The sequence below is a fragment of the Kogia breviceps genome, chromosome 6 (genome assembly GCF_026419965.1).
Source record: "Kogia breviceps isolate mKogBre1 chromosome 6, mKogBre1 haplotype 1, whole genome shotgun sequence".
Classification (NCBI taxonomy): Eukaryota; Metazoa; Chordata; class Mammalia; order Artiodactyla; family Physeteridae; genus Kogia; species Kogia breviceps.
Window position 1 is genome coordinate 130,351,416 of NC_081315.1, and position 18,498 is coordinate 130,369,913.

The following is an 18,498-nucleotide window of genomic DNA, read 5'->3' on the forward strand; positions in this document are numbered from 1 at the left end:
CAAAGGTAATGCTTCCTAATTTTTTTCCCACGAGTCATGAAAAATATAGAGCAAGAAACTATTTTCTAAGACACCCATGGTTGTTCACATTAGAGAGTTAAATAAAATATTATTCACAATTAATTAAACATAAGTGCTTCAGATACTAATTGAATATCTGGAAGAGCTAGATTATTCCATATTAATAATATTATATTTATTTTTCAGTTGTCAGTGAGGACTAGTTTCATAATCTCATTTTAATTCATTCACTCAATAATTGTTTGAGACCATGAATGAGCTGGTGGGAGGGAGTGAGGTTAGCGTGGAAACATAAGGTACATCCTCTATTTACTGCCACACAGTGTTGGATATAACTTAAGGTGGTAAGTGCTAAAATAAAACTAAAATATAAAGAACTATGGAATTACAGAAGTAGAAGGACTAACTTGACCCGGCGTGGAGAATCAGAGACAGCTGCCTAGAAGAGGATAAGCTTGGAGTTGATTCATGAAAGACAAGTAATTAAAATAATAATAACTACCATTTCACTTACGTGCTAGGCCCTTTTTCCAAGAAGTCTACGCTTTTTTCTTTAATTAATTGTTTATTATTTGGCTGCATTGGGCCTTTGTCGCGGCACGCGGGCTTCTCTCAAGTTGTGGCGTGCAGGCTCTAGAGTGTGCAGGCTTAGTTGCCCCGCACCATGTGGGATCTTAGTTCCCCGACCAGGGATCGAACCCAAGTCCCCTGCATTGGAAGGCAGATTCTTAACCACTGCGCCACCAGAGGAGTCCCAGTCTACACTTTACAGACTTGGTCCTCATAATAACCCAATGAGTAGGAACAGTCATTATCCCAGTTTTACAGATGCTGAATCTGAGTCACAAGTGGTTAAAAAAAACCTACCCGTAGTCAAACAGTAAACAAATATTCGGAAACATTTGAACCCAAGATGTCCAGCTTCAGAGTTTGTGCTTCTGTTCACTGTACCATTCTGCAATCTCAAACCACATGGAATGTTTACTCAGTACAGGGATCTATGTTTTCTATGTTAGCATTCATTGTGTGTGCAGGAGGAAGGGGCATGCTAAGCAAGAAATATTTAGAGTCTAGTGAGAGGGTGCCATACTCTGCTCAGTTTCCACTCTGAAGTAGGAAGCAGGGTCATCTTCCTTGGGAGGCAGAGGTGGGGAGATGGCTAATGTTGAATTTGAGTAGAAATTAAAGATTAAGAATAGCCACTGCATTACATGCAGAATGGAAATAACTATTTATACATATAGATAATGTTTAAAACCTTACATTTTTAGTGATCCAAGTCTACATTGTTGTTGATTTTTTTCCCAGTGGATCTCAGAAATTGAGATAGAAGAAAATATCTAGATTGGCTCCATGGTTAACAATAAAATAGGGTTTTAGGATATTTTTGAGGGAGTAGGTAAAATCATAGACTTTGGGGTTTAGATTAAATAGAAAAAGTCCTGACAGAGAAAGTGCAGAGCTCTGTTATTTTATTTCTGACTTTTCTACCTATGAGAAGGATGTTCAGCCTGGAAACAGCAGAATACCACTGAAGCCCAAGAAAAATGGGAAGACTTTTATGAGCGCATAGAGTTTCCAAATGAACGTATGTTGCCTGTTCCAGAAAAGAAAAGAAAATGAGAATTGGTTCATATCTGGAGTTTCACTGCCTGTGATGAAATGCCAGTTTTTGTGATAGTGAGCAAACTAAACTCTCTATACCTGCACTTTCCTATCTATAAAGTGAGGATAATAGCTGTAATTTACCTCAGAGTGTTATTATAAGGATTAAGTGAGTTAAATCATGAAATGCACAGATAGATGCTTGCTCAGAATAAGTACTTAATAAGTACACACTTTTATGACTGATATTGATATTGTTATTATCATAAACTCAAGGAATAAAGATAGAGAATATCTGGATGAAGAGTTCACTATACGAATAAAGACTGTAGTTTTTTTTCTTAAGATACTCATTCCGAGTCTGAATACTTCAAAAACATGTTAAGTACGTCACTCGGGATTCCTCATTTCTAGGATCTCACTCTCTGAGTCTGTATCAGTCAATTTTAATCTTACAAATACCAGTTTATATTGCAAAAAATAATTCTTCACAGTATACAAAGTTTGTTTTCTCTGAAATAAAAATAATCAGAAAGCAGCATGGTGGACAGGTACCAAGGAAATCTAATCCAAGTATTTTGGAATCTATTCCATAATGTCCTACATCCTCAGAACTTTAGCTGAAGAATCCCCCCTTCTTCTGGCCTTAACTAAAATCTGGTTCTTCCCAGATTTGTCAGAAACTGTTATACCTCAGGACAATTACAAATACATGGATTGATGTGCAATCTAATAATGCTTGTGTTTAATCATCTGAGACCTATAATATCAATAAAATAGGTAAGGATTCTTTATCCATTCGATTGACTTTTTAAAAGTTGTGCGAAATAACTAATGCCTATAGCTGCAAAGTGTCTAAGGCAGAGAACTAGTAGAAAGTGAAGAATAACAACAAAACAACTACTCATTATTGAATGTTTACAGTGTACCAGGTATTATTCTAAGTAATTTTACATGTATTGGTACTTCTTAATCAATGGGCACTACCGATTTTTCTCACCTTAAAAATGAGAAAGCTGAGTCTGAGAAAGATTATACAACCACGTAAGGGCACACATCTAGGTTTTATAGGAAAGGAATTGTCAGGATTTTCAAATGTGATTATAATTACATCCCTGGGGATAATCTTTGTGTAGTATACATTTCTGCTATTATAATGGGACAAAGGTTATGACATATTTTTTGTCTTACATTCAAATATAGGTGATATAAAAATCTGAACAAAATTAACAACTTCTATTTTTGTAATGGCTTCACAGTATCCTAACCTGGAACTTGCACTGCCTTTTTCTTTGGTAAGACCTCATACTCCCACTGTCGGTGACTTGAAGGTTCTCTTCTTAGATCAAATCATCATGGCACATTCCATGTGGAGTCTTTAAACATGCTCAGTTACCAAGACCTATCTATTTGCACACTGTTTCCAAGGAGATATTTTGTAGGTAAATATAAAAACTCATCGCTCTTATCAGTTTATCACTCTTGCAGAATTCTGTTCTATATATCCCCAATGGGTAGGCTAACTTTCCTTTCACCCGAGAGACTTTTCTACATATTCCTTGTTAGAGTAGAGCTCGTCCATCCTCTGTGAGAGGTAAAACTGTGCTCTCAGCAGCTACCCAGAACCAAGCTTAATTTCCTCTCACCTTTTGGATTTCTGACATAATTATTTTATTAACTGATTGTTTTTTAAACTTTTTGACTATGTCCAAATAAGTTCTCTTCAGGAGCAGTTCCTCATTTCCAAGTTTAGTTGACATGGCCATGATCATTAAAGAGATGCTTTTCTTACTGCATGATACATTGCCTCAACCTTGATAAAATCAGGGGTACTTTCTGAAATCCTGGTTTCCATACCAATGCACCACCCCCCAGAAAATGGAGTTGCCAGTAAAAGTAGCTAAGCTAAATATCCTTATATATGTGGTCATTTGTAGACAATGTTCATGACCAGCAAGCTGCTTCTTCTGTTTCTTATGTAAACTCTGTATTTTAAATAGTCATTAGATTTCTGAAATGTAGTAAGATAAGCCTGTGACTGTTTAGGAGTTTCTCGTGAATATCTAGACTTTAAAGAAAGTTGAAGTAAATAAATGGATTTTCACACTCACGCAATCTTTATTATGGCTATTTGGTAATTTATGAGGAAATTGTTGGTTCATGTGTATTATCTTTATCCTTTTAAATTGTGATTAGAAACTTAAAAATTTCCATTTCTTGAGTTTTACTTTATATTAGTTAAGATAAGAGTAATGGAGCATCATAACTATAATACTAATTAATGACTAAAATATAAAATGTATGAAAACATAATTAAAGTTCAGATTTGTTATCTTCCACTTTAACAAAAGCAGTGTTCTCTGCCTTTTGACAAAGTATAAATTGTCTTATATGTGAAGTTTCTATGGGATAATATATTGAATAGAAGCCCAATAGCCAGTGGAAACAATTTTAAATTGGATTTTGTGAGTGTGAAATTTGGGAAAAACACAGTCAATACTCTTTCTGTATTTTTATTTATTTTTTGAAGAGAATTGAACTTGAACCTAGAAAATATAATTACTACAAACAGCTAAAGATTGGCAAATTAGCAAATGTGAGCACAAGAGTTAGAGCATGGGCAGCGTAAAATCACTGCTTTCTATAAAATTAGGAATCCAGTGATCCATACAAGAAAAAATTGATAAATTGGACTTCATCAAAAAGAATTTTGCTGTTTTAAAGACCCTGTCAAGACAATAAAAAGACAAGCCACAGGGTGAGAGAAAATATATATAAAACATATATCTGATAAAGGATTTATATCCAGAATATATAAAGAGCTCTCAAATCTTAATAATAAAGAAAAATATATATATATATATGATGGGTCTGAAGATTTGAAAGACACTTCACCAAAGATTTGTCAATGGAAAGGAGCACATGAAAAGACACTCAACATTATTAGTCACTGGGAAATGCAAATGAAAATCACAAGAACATACCACTACACACCTATTAGAATGGCTAAAAAAAGAGAAAAAAGGGAAAAAAAGACCCTGACAATACTAAGTGTACTGGAAAGGAAGAAAAGCATTACATTGCTCTGTTTGGAATGCAAAATTGTACAGCCACTTCAGCAGTTTCTTTCAAAATTAAATAGGCCATTATCATATGACCCAGTAATATTATTCTTAGATATTTACCCAGTGAAATCAAAACGTATGTTCACATGAAAATCTGTATGTGAACTTATGTTCACATGAAAATCTTTATTCATAATTGCCCAAAACTCGGAACCACCCAGATGTACTTCAACTTGTGTGTTGATAAACAACCTATGGTACATCCGAACAACGCAACACCACTAGGCAGTAAAAAGGAACAAACTGTTATTGCGCACAACAATGTGGATGAACATCAAATGCTTTATATTAAGAAAAAGAAGCCAGATTCAAAAGGCTACATACTGAATGACAGCAATTCTATGACATTTGGGAAAAGGCAAACCTATAATGACGTAAAACTGATCAGTGGTTGCCGAGGTCTGAAGGTGGGTGGGAAGCAAGAGGGGAATTGTGGAGTGAATGGAATCTTTCTCTATCTTGATTTTGGTGATGGTTACATGACTGTATGTATTTATCAAAACTCATGGAACTATATATAAAAAAAGAGTGAGTTTTATTGTGTACAAATTATACCTCAATTTTAAGAAACCAGAATCACAATTACCAAACTCTCTAAAACATGGGACAATCTAAAGACATCTATATAATGCATTTTTATCAAAATCTCTTATTCCATGGCCTTCTATTATGTAAAATTATAGAAACTGAGAAATTGTTTTGGTAATTCTAAACCAAAACCTTGATCCTTTTTAAGGTGCTAAGACAAAAGCTGTTCACCTGCCTTAAATACCATTAATGTGATTATGAAAGCATTAATGAATGTCAAATATATTTTTCATTGAATAACATTTTCAGAATAAAAACTTTCAAAGATTTACTTTTTAAGGTAAAACTTCCCCCCTGACTGGAAGCATTCCACACAGAGAGGTTGGATGATCCTTTGTTGGGATTCTTTTTAGGGACCTGCCATCTATAGCAGTATGTAAATTAGATATTTTTCAGTTCTCCTCTACACCTTTCCACAATGGTCCTAGCCAATGGCTATTATCAGTCTGCTGCTCAATGAGTTTATTTAGAAATAAAAAAGGATTTCTTTCCTATACCAATGAAACCTGCATTTTTTTTTTTTGCTGCCTATTATTTCACTGTGTGATGAAAAGATCACAAAATAATGTTTCTATCACTTCTTTTAATTAAAATAATTTAGGCATATAGGATTTTGATTTTGTTGGGAAAGATGGGGAAATTGAAGCAATATTTCAGATTAAACCTTCACCAAACCTTGGCATCTCTTTTCTATTCAGCACAAACAGCACTTCTAACCAACAGCCTTTATTTTTTAACTTCTTATCAAGTACTCTGGTGTTATGTAGATATAATGTAATTCAAAAAATTGGACATTTTGGACAACACTTAGTGAAAAGGAAATGCTTAATGCAATTCCACTTATCTATACAATCAAGACGAATTTCTCATGAAGCAGGTTGAGAAATAATGCTATAGAATAGGAACTTGGCTTATGACCTTAGTTTCATTTATTCTTTATCTTTAATGAAAAATAATATTTAAGGTCTGAGTCATGGGGTTATCTCTCATCCCTAATAAATTAGAGCAGTGGTATGAAAGGTATCAGTTGAATAGCCATAAGAAAGCTGAGCCTGACAACTTTTTGTTTAAGAGTATATAGCTCTTTTTTGAATTACAGGAGAAAACTCACACATGAATTACAGGAGAAAACTCACACATACACCCACAAAACTTCTGAAAGTTGAATTGAGATCACAATAAATTACATTGAATTTTGGATCAATTTTTTTTTTTTTTTTCAGTTTTGAAGTAGTACAAAATAACATCTATCTTTAGGCTTACTAGCTTCAGGAGAAAAAACATCCATGCACAAGGCATATCTTTCAGAGGAGCAGAAAAATAGGGCTGCATAAAAGACCTTGTGTGATTTATCAGTCATTGAGAAAAATAGTGCACTATCAAGCCAGAGATTTCAAATAACCAAGCAAAGTTCTGAGAGGACTGAAAAGTAAAATCCCAACTTAATTAAAATAGATAATTAGATAGATAGAAAAATAGATAGATATAGATAGATGGATATATGACAGATAGATAATGGTAAAGGTAGTTTGAGTCTATACGTATAAGTTTAAAATATCTGACAGGTGATAGTTCTTCTTAAACAGCCAGTTAATAACTAGTTAGAAATATCAGAATGAAGTTGTTTTTGTGGTATCTGAAGGGATTTCTAACTTTCTTCTTTTCTATACATTTTTAAAACAGTGTGAACAAGACAAAAGTTATCCTGTTATTCTGGATACCAACCTAGGTCCTAAACAGCACCACTCTCATGGCCTAAAGAATAGCAGATTATATGGGAAATGACCTAAATCGGACATGAACTGCCATTCATTTGTTCTGCTCTTTTCCTGAATCAAATTGTATAAGTGTTGCATAGGAGAAAAGGAAAATTTGCATAGTTATTTGTACCAGAATATCTTTTGGCTTTCATTAGTCACCAGTCAAGTATTCTTCCTCAAGGAAAAATTATTTCCAATAATTTTCTCTTTTTTCCTGTATTCTCTCAGTCTTTCTTGTAATTTCCATTGTTACAAGGATAGGAGAAGCTGAAAGACTCATCCTTCTGATGTATAGAAGACAAGGATTCAGGCTAAATCATCTTCAGTATTTCCAAAACGCATTTGCCATCTGTCTTGAAAATCTAATAGAAGTAGTAATCTTTTATTTTTATTATTTTTCTGGAGTTACATCAGCACAGGGTGTTTGTCATAATAATAGAAGACTAAATTGACAGTAAAAAGATTTGTCTTTGAAAAAGAAAAATGAGGAAATAAAATTTAATCAAATAAAGGCATTTTATTAGGTAGACCAGATCTTTCAAGATATGGAGTATATGTGGGAAAACAAAAATAATTAAAGAGTCACTGATGGTAAAAAGTTTGGGAACCATGTATTAGGCCATCTTCCTCTTCCAAAGAGGAAATGTTTAAGAGATGGTGTTTGTAATGTTGAATGAAGAAAGGAAACTTCAAACATCTATGCCTTCTTTAATTCAACAGGTTTATGGAAAACTTTAGCCTGTGCTATTATATTTTAAAATATTTATTGAATTGTTATTTCAAACTTGACAAAATCAGCAGAGGGCTTCATTATTTTAATTATTTTTAATGAGTTTGAGACTTTTTGGTGTAATTTGGGTATTTCAATTGGATACATGTGATATACTCAATGCCATTTTGTAAGTTTCAGATAAGTTGGAAATGTTTTTAATCAATTATCTAAATCATATTTTATGAAAAGAAAAATGTGACATTTATTCAGAAGTCTTGGATATTTAGTCCTCAATTATACATCATATATTTTCTTTTAGCTTCAAAAATAAATACAATTAATATGCGTAAGTTCTTTGTGACTTAGGGTTTTAAATTTTCTTTTTTTTTTAAACATCTTTATTTGAGTATAACTGTTTTACAATAGTGTGTTAGTTTCTCCTTTACAACAAAGTGAATCAGTTATACATATACATTTGTTCCCATAACTCTTCCCTCTTGTGTCACCCTCCCTCCCACCCTCCCTATCCCACCCCTCTAGGTGGTCACAAAGCACAGAGGTGAACTCCCTGTGCTATGCGGCAGCTTCCCACTAGCTATCTAATTTACATTTGGTAGTGTGTATATGTCCCTGCCACTCTCTCACATCGTCACCGCTTACCCTTCCCCCTCCCCATATCCTCAAGTCTGTGCTCTAGTAGGTCTGTGTTTTATTCCCGTCCTACCACTAATCTCTTCATGACTTTTTATTTTTTATTTTTTAGATTCCATATATATGTGTTAGCATACGGTATTTGTTTTTCTCCTTCTGACTTACTTCACTCTGTATGACAGACTCCAGATCTATCCACCTCATTACAAATAACTCAGTTTCATTTCTTTTTATGGCTGAGTAATATTCCATTGTATATATGTGCCACATCTTCTTTATCCATTCATCTGTTGATGGACACTTAGGTTGCTTCCATGTCCTGGCTATTGTAAATAGAGCTGCAGTGAACATTCTGGTACATGACTTAGGGTTTTAAATTTTCTATTTTTCTCAAAAACTAAAATACATGATAGCAATGTTTTTTAACATTTTTAGAGGTAAAACTGATTTTCAACAAACTATACATGTTTAAAGTGTAAACTTATATAAACTTTGCTATTTGTGTGCCCTCGTGAAATTACCACCACAATTAAAATAACAAATATACTCCACGAGTCCCAAAGGTTTTCTCATGCCCCTTTGAGATCTCTCCCTTCACTGTTCTTTCTGCCCCATTATCCCTGCGCAACCGCTGATTGGCTTCAGGACCAGCTACCTAATTTGCAGGACCCAGTACAAAATGAAAATGTACAAAACAATTCCTTTGTTCAGAAAGCAGAGAAATGTTTCTCTCAAAAGTACTAAAATATAAAGCTTTTTCTTTTCCTCTGTTGTCTCTCTCTTAGCTTGTCATGGTGGGGTTTTTTGGTTTGGTTGGCTGGCTGGTTGGTTGGGTTTTGGGGGGTTTATTTGCTATTTAATGTCATTCTAAGTAAAGAAAAATTGAATTTTGAGGGGAAGAGTTCAAGATGGCAGCATAGGAATTCCCTGAACTCACCTCCTCTCGTGAACACAACAAATTTACAGCTACACATGGAATAATTTTCCTCTGAAAAGGAGCTGAGAATGAGGTGAACAGTGACTCCATAACAAAAGATAAAAGAGACTCATTGAGATGGGAAGAGAGGCAGAGATTTGGTCTCACCCAGAGCCCTACCCCAGGCATGGTGTCCCGCAATCAGGAGGGGATCCCCAAAGTATGGAACTTTCGCTGAAGGAGTGAGTGGACTGTGTCTCACATCAGTCACCTCAACCTGGTCCAGCATCAGAAAGAGGAGCCCCCAAAGTATCTGGTTTTGAAAATCAATAAGGATTCAGTCCAAAGGAACCACAGAACTGTACGGAACAGAGAACTTACTTTTTTTTTTTTTTAACATCTTTATTGGAGTGTAATTGCTTTACAATGGTGTGTTAATTTCTGCTATATAACAAAGTGAATCAGCTATACATATACATACATCCCCATATCTCTTCCCTCTTGCGTCTCCCTCTCACCCTCCCTATCCCACCCCTCTAGGTGGAGAGAACTTACTTTTAAAAAGCCTGTGCACAGAGCCACTCCCTCTGAGACCTCTCGAAAAAGCAACAGTTTGAAAAGCGCCTTGATCATAAGTGAGGGCAACCCACTTACTAATCCTAAAGTGGCTTCTGAAGACTTTCCACAGTGACTTTCTCTGAGGACCAGAACGCTGGTGCCTATCCGCACCAGTGAGTGTGATCTGCATGCTCTACACCCTGCACATCAGCTGTGCCATGACCGGGATGGTGAGTACACCAGACCCTGCGGTCCCTACACAGCAGCCTCGGCCGCCACAGCTGGTGAGGGCAGCAGTTCACATGAGGGATGCCCCTTGAGCACCAGGCTCTGGAGACCAGGGGAGATTGCACTTGTGGGCCCCATGGATCATCTCCTACACAAAACCACACCTTCAAGACTGGTAGGAGTAACTGTTTTGCCTAATTCATATAGACAAACTCAGAGTCAGGCAAAATGAGGTGATAAAGGAATATGTTTCAAACCAAAGAACAAGACAAATCCCCAGATAAAGACCTTAAGTAAATGAAGATAAGCATCCTACCTGATAAAGAGATCAAAGTATGGTCATGAAGATGTCCTCTGATCTCTGGAGAAGAGTGGATAAACAGGTGAGAACTTCAACGAAGTTTTAGTTCAGTCAGGAAGGTAAATCAGGTCCCTGCTATTCCTTCTTGACGAGAAGCAGAAGTTCAGGTGATCTTGATATTTTAATTTATAAATAAAATTTTTGTTGTTTCTTAATAAATATATGACTCTTTGAAATCATTTTGAAATTTTTACAAGCTATTATTTCATAAGCTTGTAAAAATTAACTGACTGATAGCATCATGAAGTTGAAGTTTATTATTTTTACCCTGTGTCTTGCTCTTCTTTGATCAGAGTTCTTTAGAGCCATATTACTCAGTATAGTCTCCTGACTAAAAGCGTTGTGATCACTGCAGAGTAGATTAGAAAGGCAGAACCTCAGGCTCCACTCAGAGCTACTAAATAAAAAGATTTTAACAATGTCCCCAAGTTAAACATATTAAATTTCAAGAAGCACTGCACCGGGCACCCTCTTGCAGTGCTGGTGGGAATGTAAATTGATACAGCCACTATGGAGAACAGTATGGATGTTCCTTAAAAAACTAAAAATAGAATTACTATATGACCCAGCAATCCCACTACTGGGCATGCACCCAGAGAAAACCATAATTCAAAAAGACACATGCACCCCAATATTCATTGCAGTGCTATTTACAATAGGTCATGGAAGCAACCTAAATGTCCATCGACAGATGAATGGATAAAGAAGATGTGGTACATATATGCAATGGAATATTACTCAGCCATAAAAAGGAATGAAACTGAGTTATTTATAATGAGGTGGATGGACCTGGAGTCTGTCATACAGAGTGAAGTAAGTCAGAAGGAGAAAAACAAATACCGTATGCTAACACATATATATGGACTCTAAGGGAAAAAAATGTCATGAAGAGATTAGTGGTAGGATGGGAATAAAACACAGACTTACTCGAGCATGGACTTGAGGATATGGGGAGGGGGAAGGGTGGGCTGAGACGAAGTGAGAGAGTGGCAGGGACATATACACACTATCAAATGTAAATTAGATAGCCAGTGGGAAGCTGCTGCATAGCACAGGGAGATCACCTCTGTGCTTTGTGACCACCTAGAGGGGTGGGATAGGGAGGGTGGGAGAGAGGGTGATGCAAGAGGGAAGAGATATGGGAACATATGTATATGTATAACTGATTCAGTTTGTTGTAAAGGAAAAACTAACACACTATTATAAAACAATTATACTCCAATAAAGATGTTTAAAAAAAAAAAAAAACTAAAAATGTTAACTAATCACAACCCAATATTACATAAAAAACCCTACATACTTAAAAAAAAAAAAAAAAAAAAAAAGAAATGAAATTGGGTCATTTATAGAGACATGGATGGACCTAGCAACTATCATACAGAGTGAAGTCAGAAAAACAAATATTGTATATTAATGCATATATGTGGAATCTAGAAAAATGGTACAGAAGAACTGGTTTGCAAGGCTGAAATAGAGACACAGATGTAGAGAACAAATGTATGGACACCAAGGGGGGAAAGTGGGGGGTGGTGGGGATGAACTGGGAGATTGGGATTGACATGTATACACTAATATGTATAAAATAGATAACTAATAAGAACCTGCTGTATAAAAAAGTAATAATAAAATTCAAAAAAAGCACTGCACCATGGGATATTTCTTCAGAATGTACTTAGATCTCATTCTTAGTTCCTTAATGGGAATTCCTAGCCAAGGTTAAGGATCTTAACCTTGTACAACAAAGCTCCCGTCTTGGAATCCAGCCATTATGCATTTGGATTCCAGCTCTGAAAATTTCTAGATGTGTGACTTTGAGTAAGGTAATTTTTAGTCTCAGTTTCATCATCCACCAAGCAGAACTAATAAAACTGACTTCATAGGAATGTTATAAAATCAACTTTGATATTACATCTAGTATCTGGCACATAACAACCTCTAAACAAAAGATAATTATGATTATTATTAGATGATTATCTTGTAAGTTTCTGAAAGGGAAGGGTCATGTCAAGTTTCTCTGCATTTCCCACAATACCTAAGAGAGAAGATACTGATTCACTGATTGACTGATTGTGTTGACATTTGAATACTTCTCTAGGTAATTAAGAAATAGAAGTTAATGAAACTACTTCCAGTGAGTAGAGTATATGACTAACTGAGCAGTCACAATCATTAAAGGAGAAAATAGATGCTCTCTACTTAATTCATGTTTAAGGGCAGAATATGTTCAGCCCACTGATTTTCAATGGTCATCAAAACAACTTCACGTGAAATTAATTTCACCTACTTCTTGTTCTTGTTCCATTTTAAGCAGGAAGGTCACTCTGCCTTAGTGAAATTTTTTATTAAATATTCCTGCCAAACTTTAATTGAATGTGCAATGTTCCTTATTGTAGTGCCACGACTCACCTGAATTTTATCATCCAAATGATTTTTTTTTTGAGAAAATGACAATCTAGATAAGAGAGAAAGGAAATTCACCCCAACACATCAAGATTCAGTGTGTTGCTCTTTAAATATAAAGATGATATGACTGCTCTGTGATTTCTATGACACTTATTTAAAGATTTTGTTTCTAGGCTTCTCCTCTTCCTCCCAATTTTGATGAAATATTGGAGCTAATCTACTGCAGTCTTTCAGGTTGTCACACTTTTATGATATGGGGGAAGAATTTACAAGAGATTAATGAAAACTACACATATAATTGGACCATAATGGACTAAAACAATGATTACAACCACATTAAGAGAATAATCTAACAAATGGCCATTTTAGGTCAGAAGAAAATTTCTGCAGCATTATGCAAAACCTATGTACAAAGTAACATATAAGAAATATAAAAATGATTTTTAAAATTAATTTAATCTTTAAGGTTATTTTCTAAAAGCAAACACTATTATAAAATTATGTTAAAGTTAATATACTTGTTTAATTGTAATATCAGAAACAAAAATTGTATCTCCTAATTGATGTTGGGAATGTTTTCTTTCATCTGAGAATATATCGACTTCGGAAAAAAAGATCAAATATAAAATGTATTGTCTTTAAAAGAATCACTTGGCAAAATAATTAGTAACTATTAAGTTTTTATTTGAAAACTTGGTCTCCCATAAATGTGAAAAATATGCAGAGCCCTTTCCCTGTACTCCCACTTTATTTGCATCTCCTTAGTCAAATTGCTGCTAGGGCCTATGAACTGTTAGAAATATGAGGGTCTGAATTTGAAGTTCTCCAGGTGATAACTAATAACTAATATGGTGCTTTATCCTTTATGGGACTGACTGAGAGCCTGGAGGCCAGCTTTAGAAGGAGTCTAGACAAATATCAGAAAGAAGTACATCCTGGAAAGATCCAACCTTTCCTGTCGTTTGGGCTGAGACAGCGTTGGGAGCCTGGGGAGCAGAGATCCTTCTTCTCAGTACCTTAGCAGTAGCACCAGCAAACTTCTTGCCTGTACACTTCCAGCCTAAAAGGGAGTGGTTTGAGCTACCTACAGGACTAGTGCCATTTATAGTCTTCCAACAACTAGCTCTCATACTCCGTGGATTAACAAAGGAAAAAACCCAGCCATTTAAGGAACCCCAGGAAACAGAATGATCAGTCAGTATCTCAGTCAGGGTCCAGTTAGGAGGAAGAAGTCATACCTATTGTTTTAACAGAGAGAATGTGAACTAAAGAATGGTTAATGATGTATAAAAACAATGTTAATTAGGTAACTGAAAGGCAAAAGGAGAACTCTGGGGTTTCATAGAAGTAGCAAATTCAAGGAGCAGGTCCTACCCATAAGGCTGGGTGCCGGGGGGGAGGAAAGCACTTAGAAATATTAAACGTTGGAGGAGAGGCCCCACAGAGCTAAAATTCAGACCTCTGAGAGACAGTCCTGTTCCACTGGTCATGGCATCTTTGAGCTGGAGAAAGGGTCCCATGGGGCTGGGACACAGACTTCTAAGGAGGGGGTGTCAGCTGTCTGATTCTGGTGTATCTGAGGCATGCTGACAAGCTGGTGTTGTCATATTTGGAAAGACTACAAACAAGATTCAACTGCCACTATGGGTGAACACAGCTGCTACCAGGGTGATGAACCATCACTAGGGCAACACAGGAAAAAGAAACTCAGAAAGCAACAGGAAGCCGGCAGGAAGAAAACAGAAAATAACAAGTCCCTTCTTACTCCACCTGCCTTACTGACTCTCTCTCTCTAGCACCCCCTATTGACAAAACCTTAAGGGGAGTGGCTGACAAAGCAGAATGTGGTTAGTTGAATTGAAGGGGGTAGTGTGGGAGCTGAAATGCAATATCTTAATAACTGACACAGTCAAAAAACAAACAAACAAAAAAAGAACACACACACAAAAATAGAACAACCCAGAGAGACAAATGGAAATGGAAAAAAAAAAATTAAAATAGAAAAATTAGGTAATTCAAATGTAGAGAAAAATAGTCCATAAATTAAGGAAATAATAATTTTTAAAACATGATCTTCTAAACAAATCACCTGATGAATTGAAAGAAGTTTCCACTGAGATCTAAACTAGTGGCATGGAAAATCAAGTGAAATAAGTACCACAAAGCATAGGATGAAATATAACTAGATTGAAATAATGACAAAAAAAATGCAAGCAATGTGGAACAGAGATCTAAGAGAGTTAGTATGAGTAATAGGAATTCTAGAAGAAGTAAAATGAAGAACGAGAGGAGAAGAAATAATCAGACAAATAATAAAAGACAATGTATTTGATCTGAGGAACTTGGGTCTGCTGATTAAAAGTTTCACTAAGTTCTTTAACTACACTAATGGTAAAACATAGGAATAAAAGTCCTAAACCTAAGATAAAGAGACATTTACAAGTTTCCAGGGATATAGAAAAATTACCATCAAGAGAAAAAAATTGAAAAAAAAAAAAAAAAGAGGCAAAAAGCATTGGGCTGGCATCAGAATTCTCATCCAAAACATAGGAAGATAAAAGCTAGAAGAGAGTAAGAGTCTATCAGTCGATTATGAAAAAAAAGGACTGTAACTCAAAAAGCCCAATAATTGAAGAGTAAATACAAACTCAATTCTTCATAAAAAATGCAATGATAAATAAAATTTTCAGCACCAATCAAGTAAATAAACAAGACAGAATTATCTAACAGTGAATTATTTTAACCAAGGTGGACTCTCACAGACTAATTGGAATCCAATTTCTCAAGGTAAGATAAGGAATAAGAGAAAATCTAAGAAGGAAAAATAAAACACAAATTAGACACCAAAGGCTAGTTTATGTATCTTTAGTGTCTTCAATGTATTGATTAATGTCACAAATATTTTTTTCAAATATTTTCTCCCATTCAGTAGGTTGTCTTTTTGTTTCATTTATGGTTTCCTTTGCTGTGCAAAAGCTTTTAAATTTAATTAGGTCCCATTTGTTTATTTTTGCTCTTATTTCCTTTGCTTTAGGAGACAGATCCAAAAAAACATTGCTATGATTTATGTCAAAAAGTGTTCTATGTTTTCTTCTAGGAATTTTATGGTTTCCATCTTACATTTAGGTCTTTAATCCATTTTGAGTTTATTTTTGTATATGATGTTAGAGAATGTTATATTGATAATTTCATTCTTTTACATGTAGCTGTCCAGTTTTCCCAGTACCACTTATTGAAGAGACTGTCTTTTGTCCATTGTATATTCTTGCCTCCTTTGTCGTAGATTAGTTAACTGTAAGTTTGTGGGTTTATTTCTGGGCTCTCTGTTCTGCTCCACTGATCTGTATGTCTGTTTTTGTGCCAGTACCATGCTGCTTTGATTACTGTAGTTTTGTAGTTTGGTTGGAAGTCTGGGAGTGTGATTCCTTCAGCTCTGTTCTTCTTTCTCAAGATTATTTTGGCTATTTGGGGTATTTTGTGTATCCATATAAATTTTAAAATTATTTGTTCTAGTTCTGTGAAAAATGCCTTTGGTATTTTGATAGGGATTGCACTGACTCTGTAGATTGCCTTGGGTAGTATGGTCATTTTAACAATATTAGTTCTTCCAGTCCATGAACACAGTATATCTTTCCATCTGTTTGTCATCTTCAGTTTCTTTTATCAGTGTCTTATAGTTTTCCGAGTACAGGTCTTTCATCTCCTTAGTAGGTTTATTCCTAGGTATCTCCTTTTTTTAATTGTTTCCTTCTCATGTCTGTGAAAAACTTTAACTGAGTTACCATTCTGCTTTACATCTTCCAATGTCTTTCTAATTTTATTCACCATTGTTTCGTTTCCTAAACATATGTAGAAACAGGAATTTGGGAGCTAGCTTTCTTTGCTGTATTCAGGAACATAAATACTTGAATTGGAGGGAAGAGACTGTTCATTCACAATTGCTCAATGCTGAGTCCAATATGTCAATGAAAGCATTGTCATTTTGTTTTTTGAAAGGTTTTGACATGAGGTTTGTTTTGTTTTCAATGGTAAGGGATGCCTGCTTACTTAGAAGAATTGCACAAAAAGAAAAAAAATAATTTACAATTTTATTAATACAAAGTTCAAAAAATTATATTGTTTTTAAATTACATGTGAAACTTAAAGGAAAATAAATGAAAGACTAAGGAGCAAAGGCCTCTAATGGGAAAGCCATGCTTAAAAATCAGCTAAGCTGCATGTGTTATTTGTAAGGTGCCAAGGGCAAAATTGTGAAAAGGAATTTTGCCTTTTCCATTCTCTTTTCATCTGTTAGTTTCTTTTCTTTGTGAAGTATGTGTACTTAAATGCTACCTGGAACAGACCAAAACAGTCCATAGAAGTAGCATTAATTACTAGATAGTCCAGCACTATAGTCTGCCTCTCATATTGCTTGGCCTTTAGCCTTCACCTTCACTTTATAGCTCTAGATCAATAAAGGATTCAGGGACATAGAATGTGTTCACTAGGCTTTTATTTTAATTTTCGTATGTATCGCCTTCATTTTTAAGAAATAAACAAAAATAATAAAGTCAACAATAATTACACTTTGTTAACATTGCAAAATACGTCATTCCAGACTTGTTTCTAAGCACATGTGTATAAATAAATGAATGAGGTATGAATAAATGAATAGATGAGGAGTGAATGAATGAATGAATAAATAAATGACTAATTTAACAAAATGAAGTGTATGTTTGTGTGTATATATATATATATATAGAGAGAGAGAGAGAGAGAGACATATATATGTATATATATAAAACCTGTTCTTTCATTTGACCACAAACTCTGATCATCTCTTCATGCCAGTAAATTTAGAAACAGGTTATCATTAGGATACACTGTTAATGGTAAAGAATCACACATCTTTTCTGAACTGCAATCTGGCCACCTCTTACCATGATTTGATTTTACTTGATTAATTGCATATAAAATATGTAGCTTTTATAGGCCTTTTGCAATATTAAATACAGAAACTACTCAAAATCCCAAATATTTATGCTCTCTCTTCATTGAATTCATAGAATAACAATTTTTATTATCTAGTCCAGGAATCAGAAAACTTTTTCTGTAAAGGGCCAGATAGTAAGTATTTTAGGCTTTGCAAGCTCTACGGTCTCTGTGCAATTTCTTGACTCTGGTATTGTAATGCAAAAGCAGCCAATGACAAGAAGTTAACAACTGAGCATGGATTTGTTTCAATAAAAATTTATATACAAAAATTGTCAGTGGTATGATTTGGACGGTTTTATCACCTAACCCCATTTTGCTGGTTAAACGAAGGCCCTGAAAGCTTAAAGAACTTTGCTCAAGTCTTGAAGCTAGTTAAAGACACAAGAGCTACTAGGATATGTGTCTATAAAACCCTAGTCCAATGTTCCGTCTATATCCTGAAATATCAGCTTTTATTTTTTGTCCCTCTCCAATTCTAATGGTATACCATCCCCCCAAAACTATAAATCTATATTTTCATTCCTAATATTTGATTTATCAATTCTATTTTCAAAATATACTTAGAACTACTTCTAAACACCTCCCCTTCTACCATC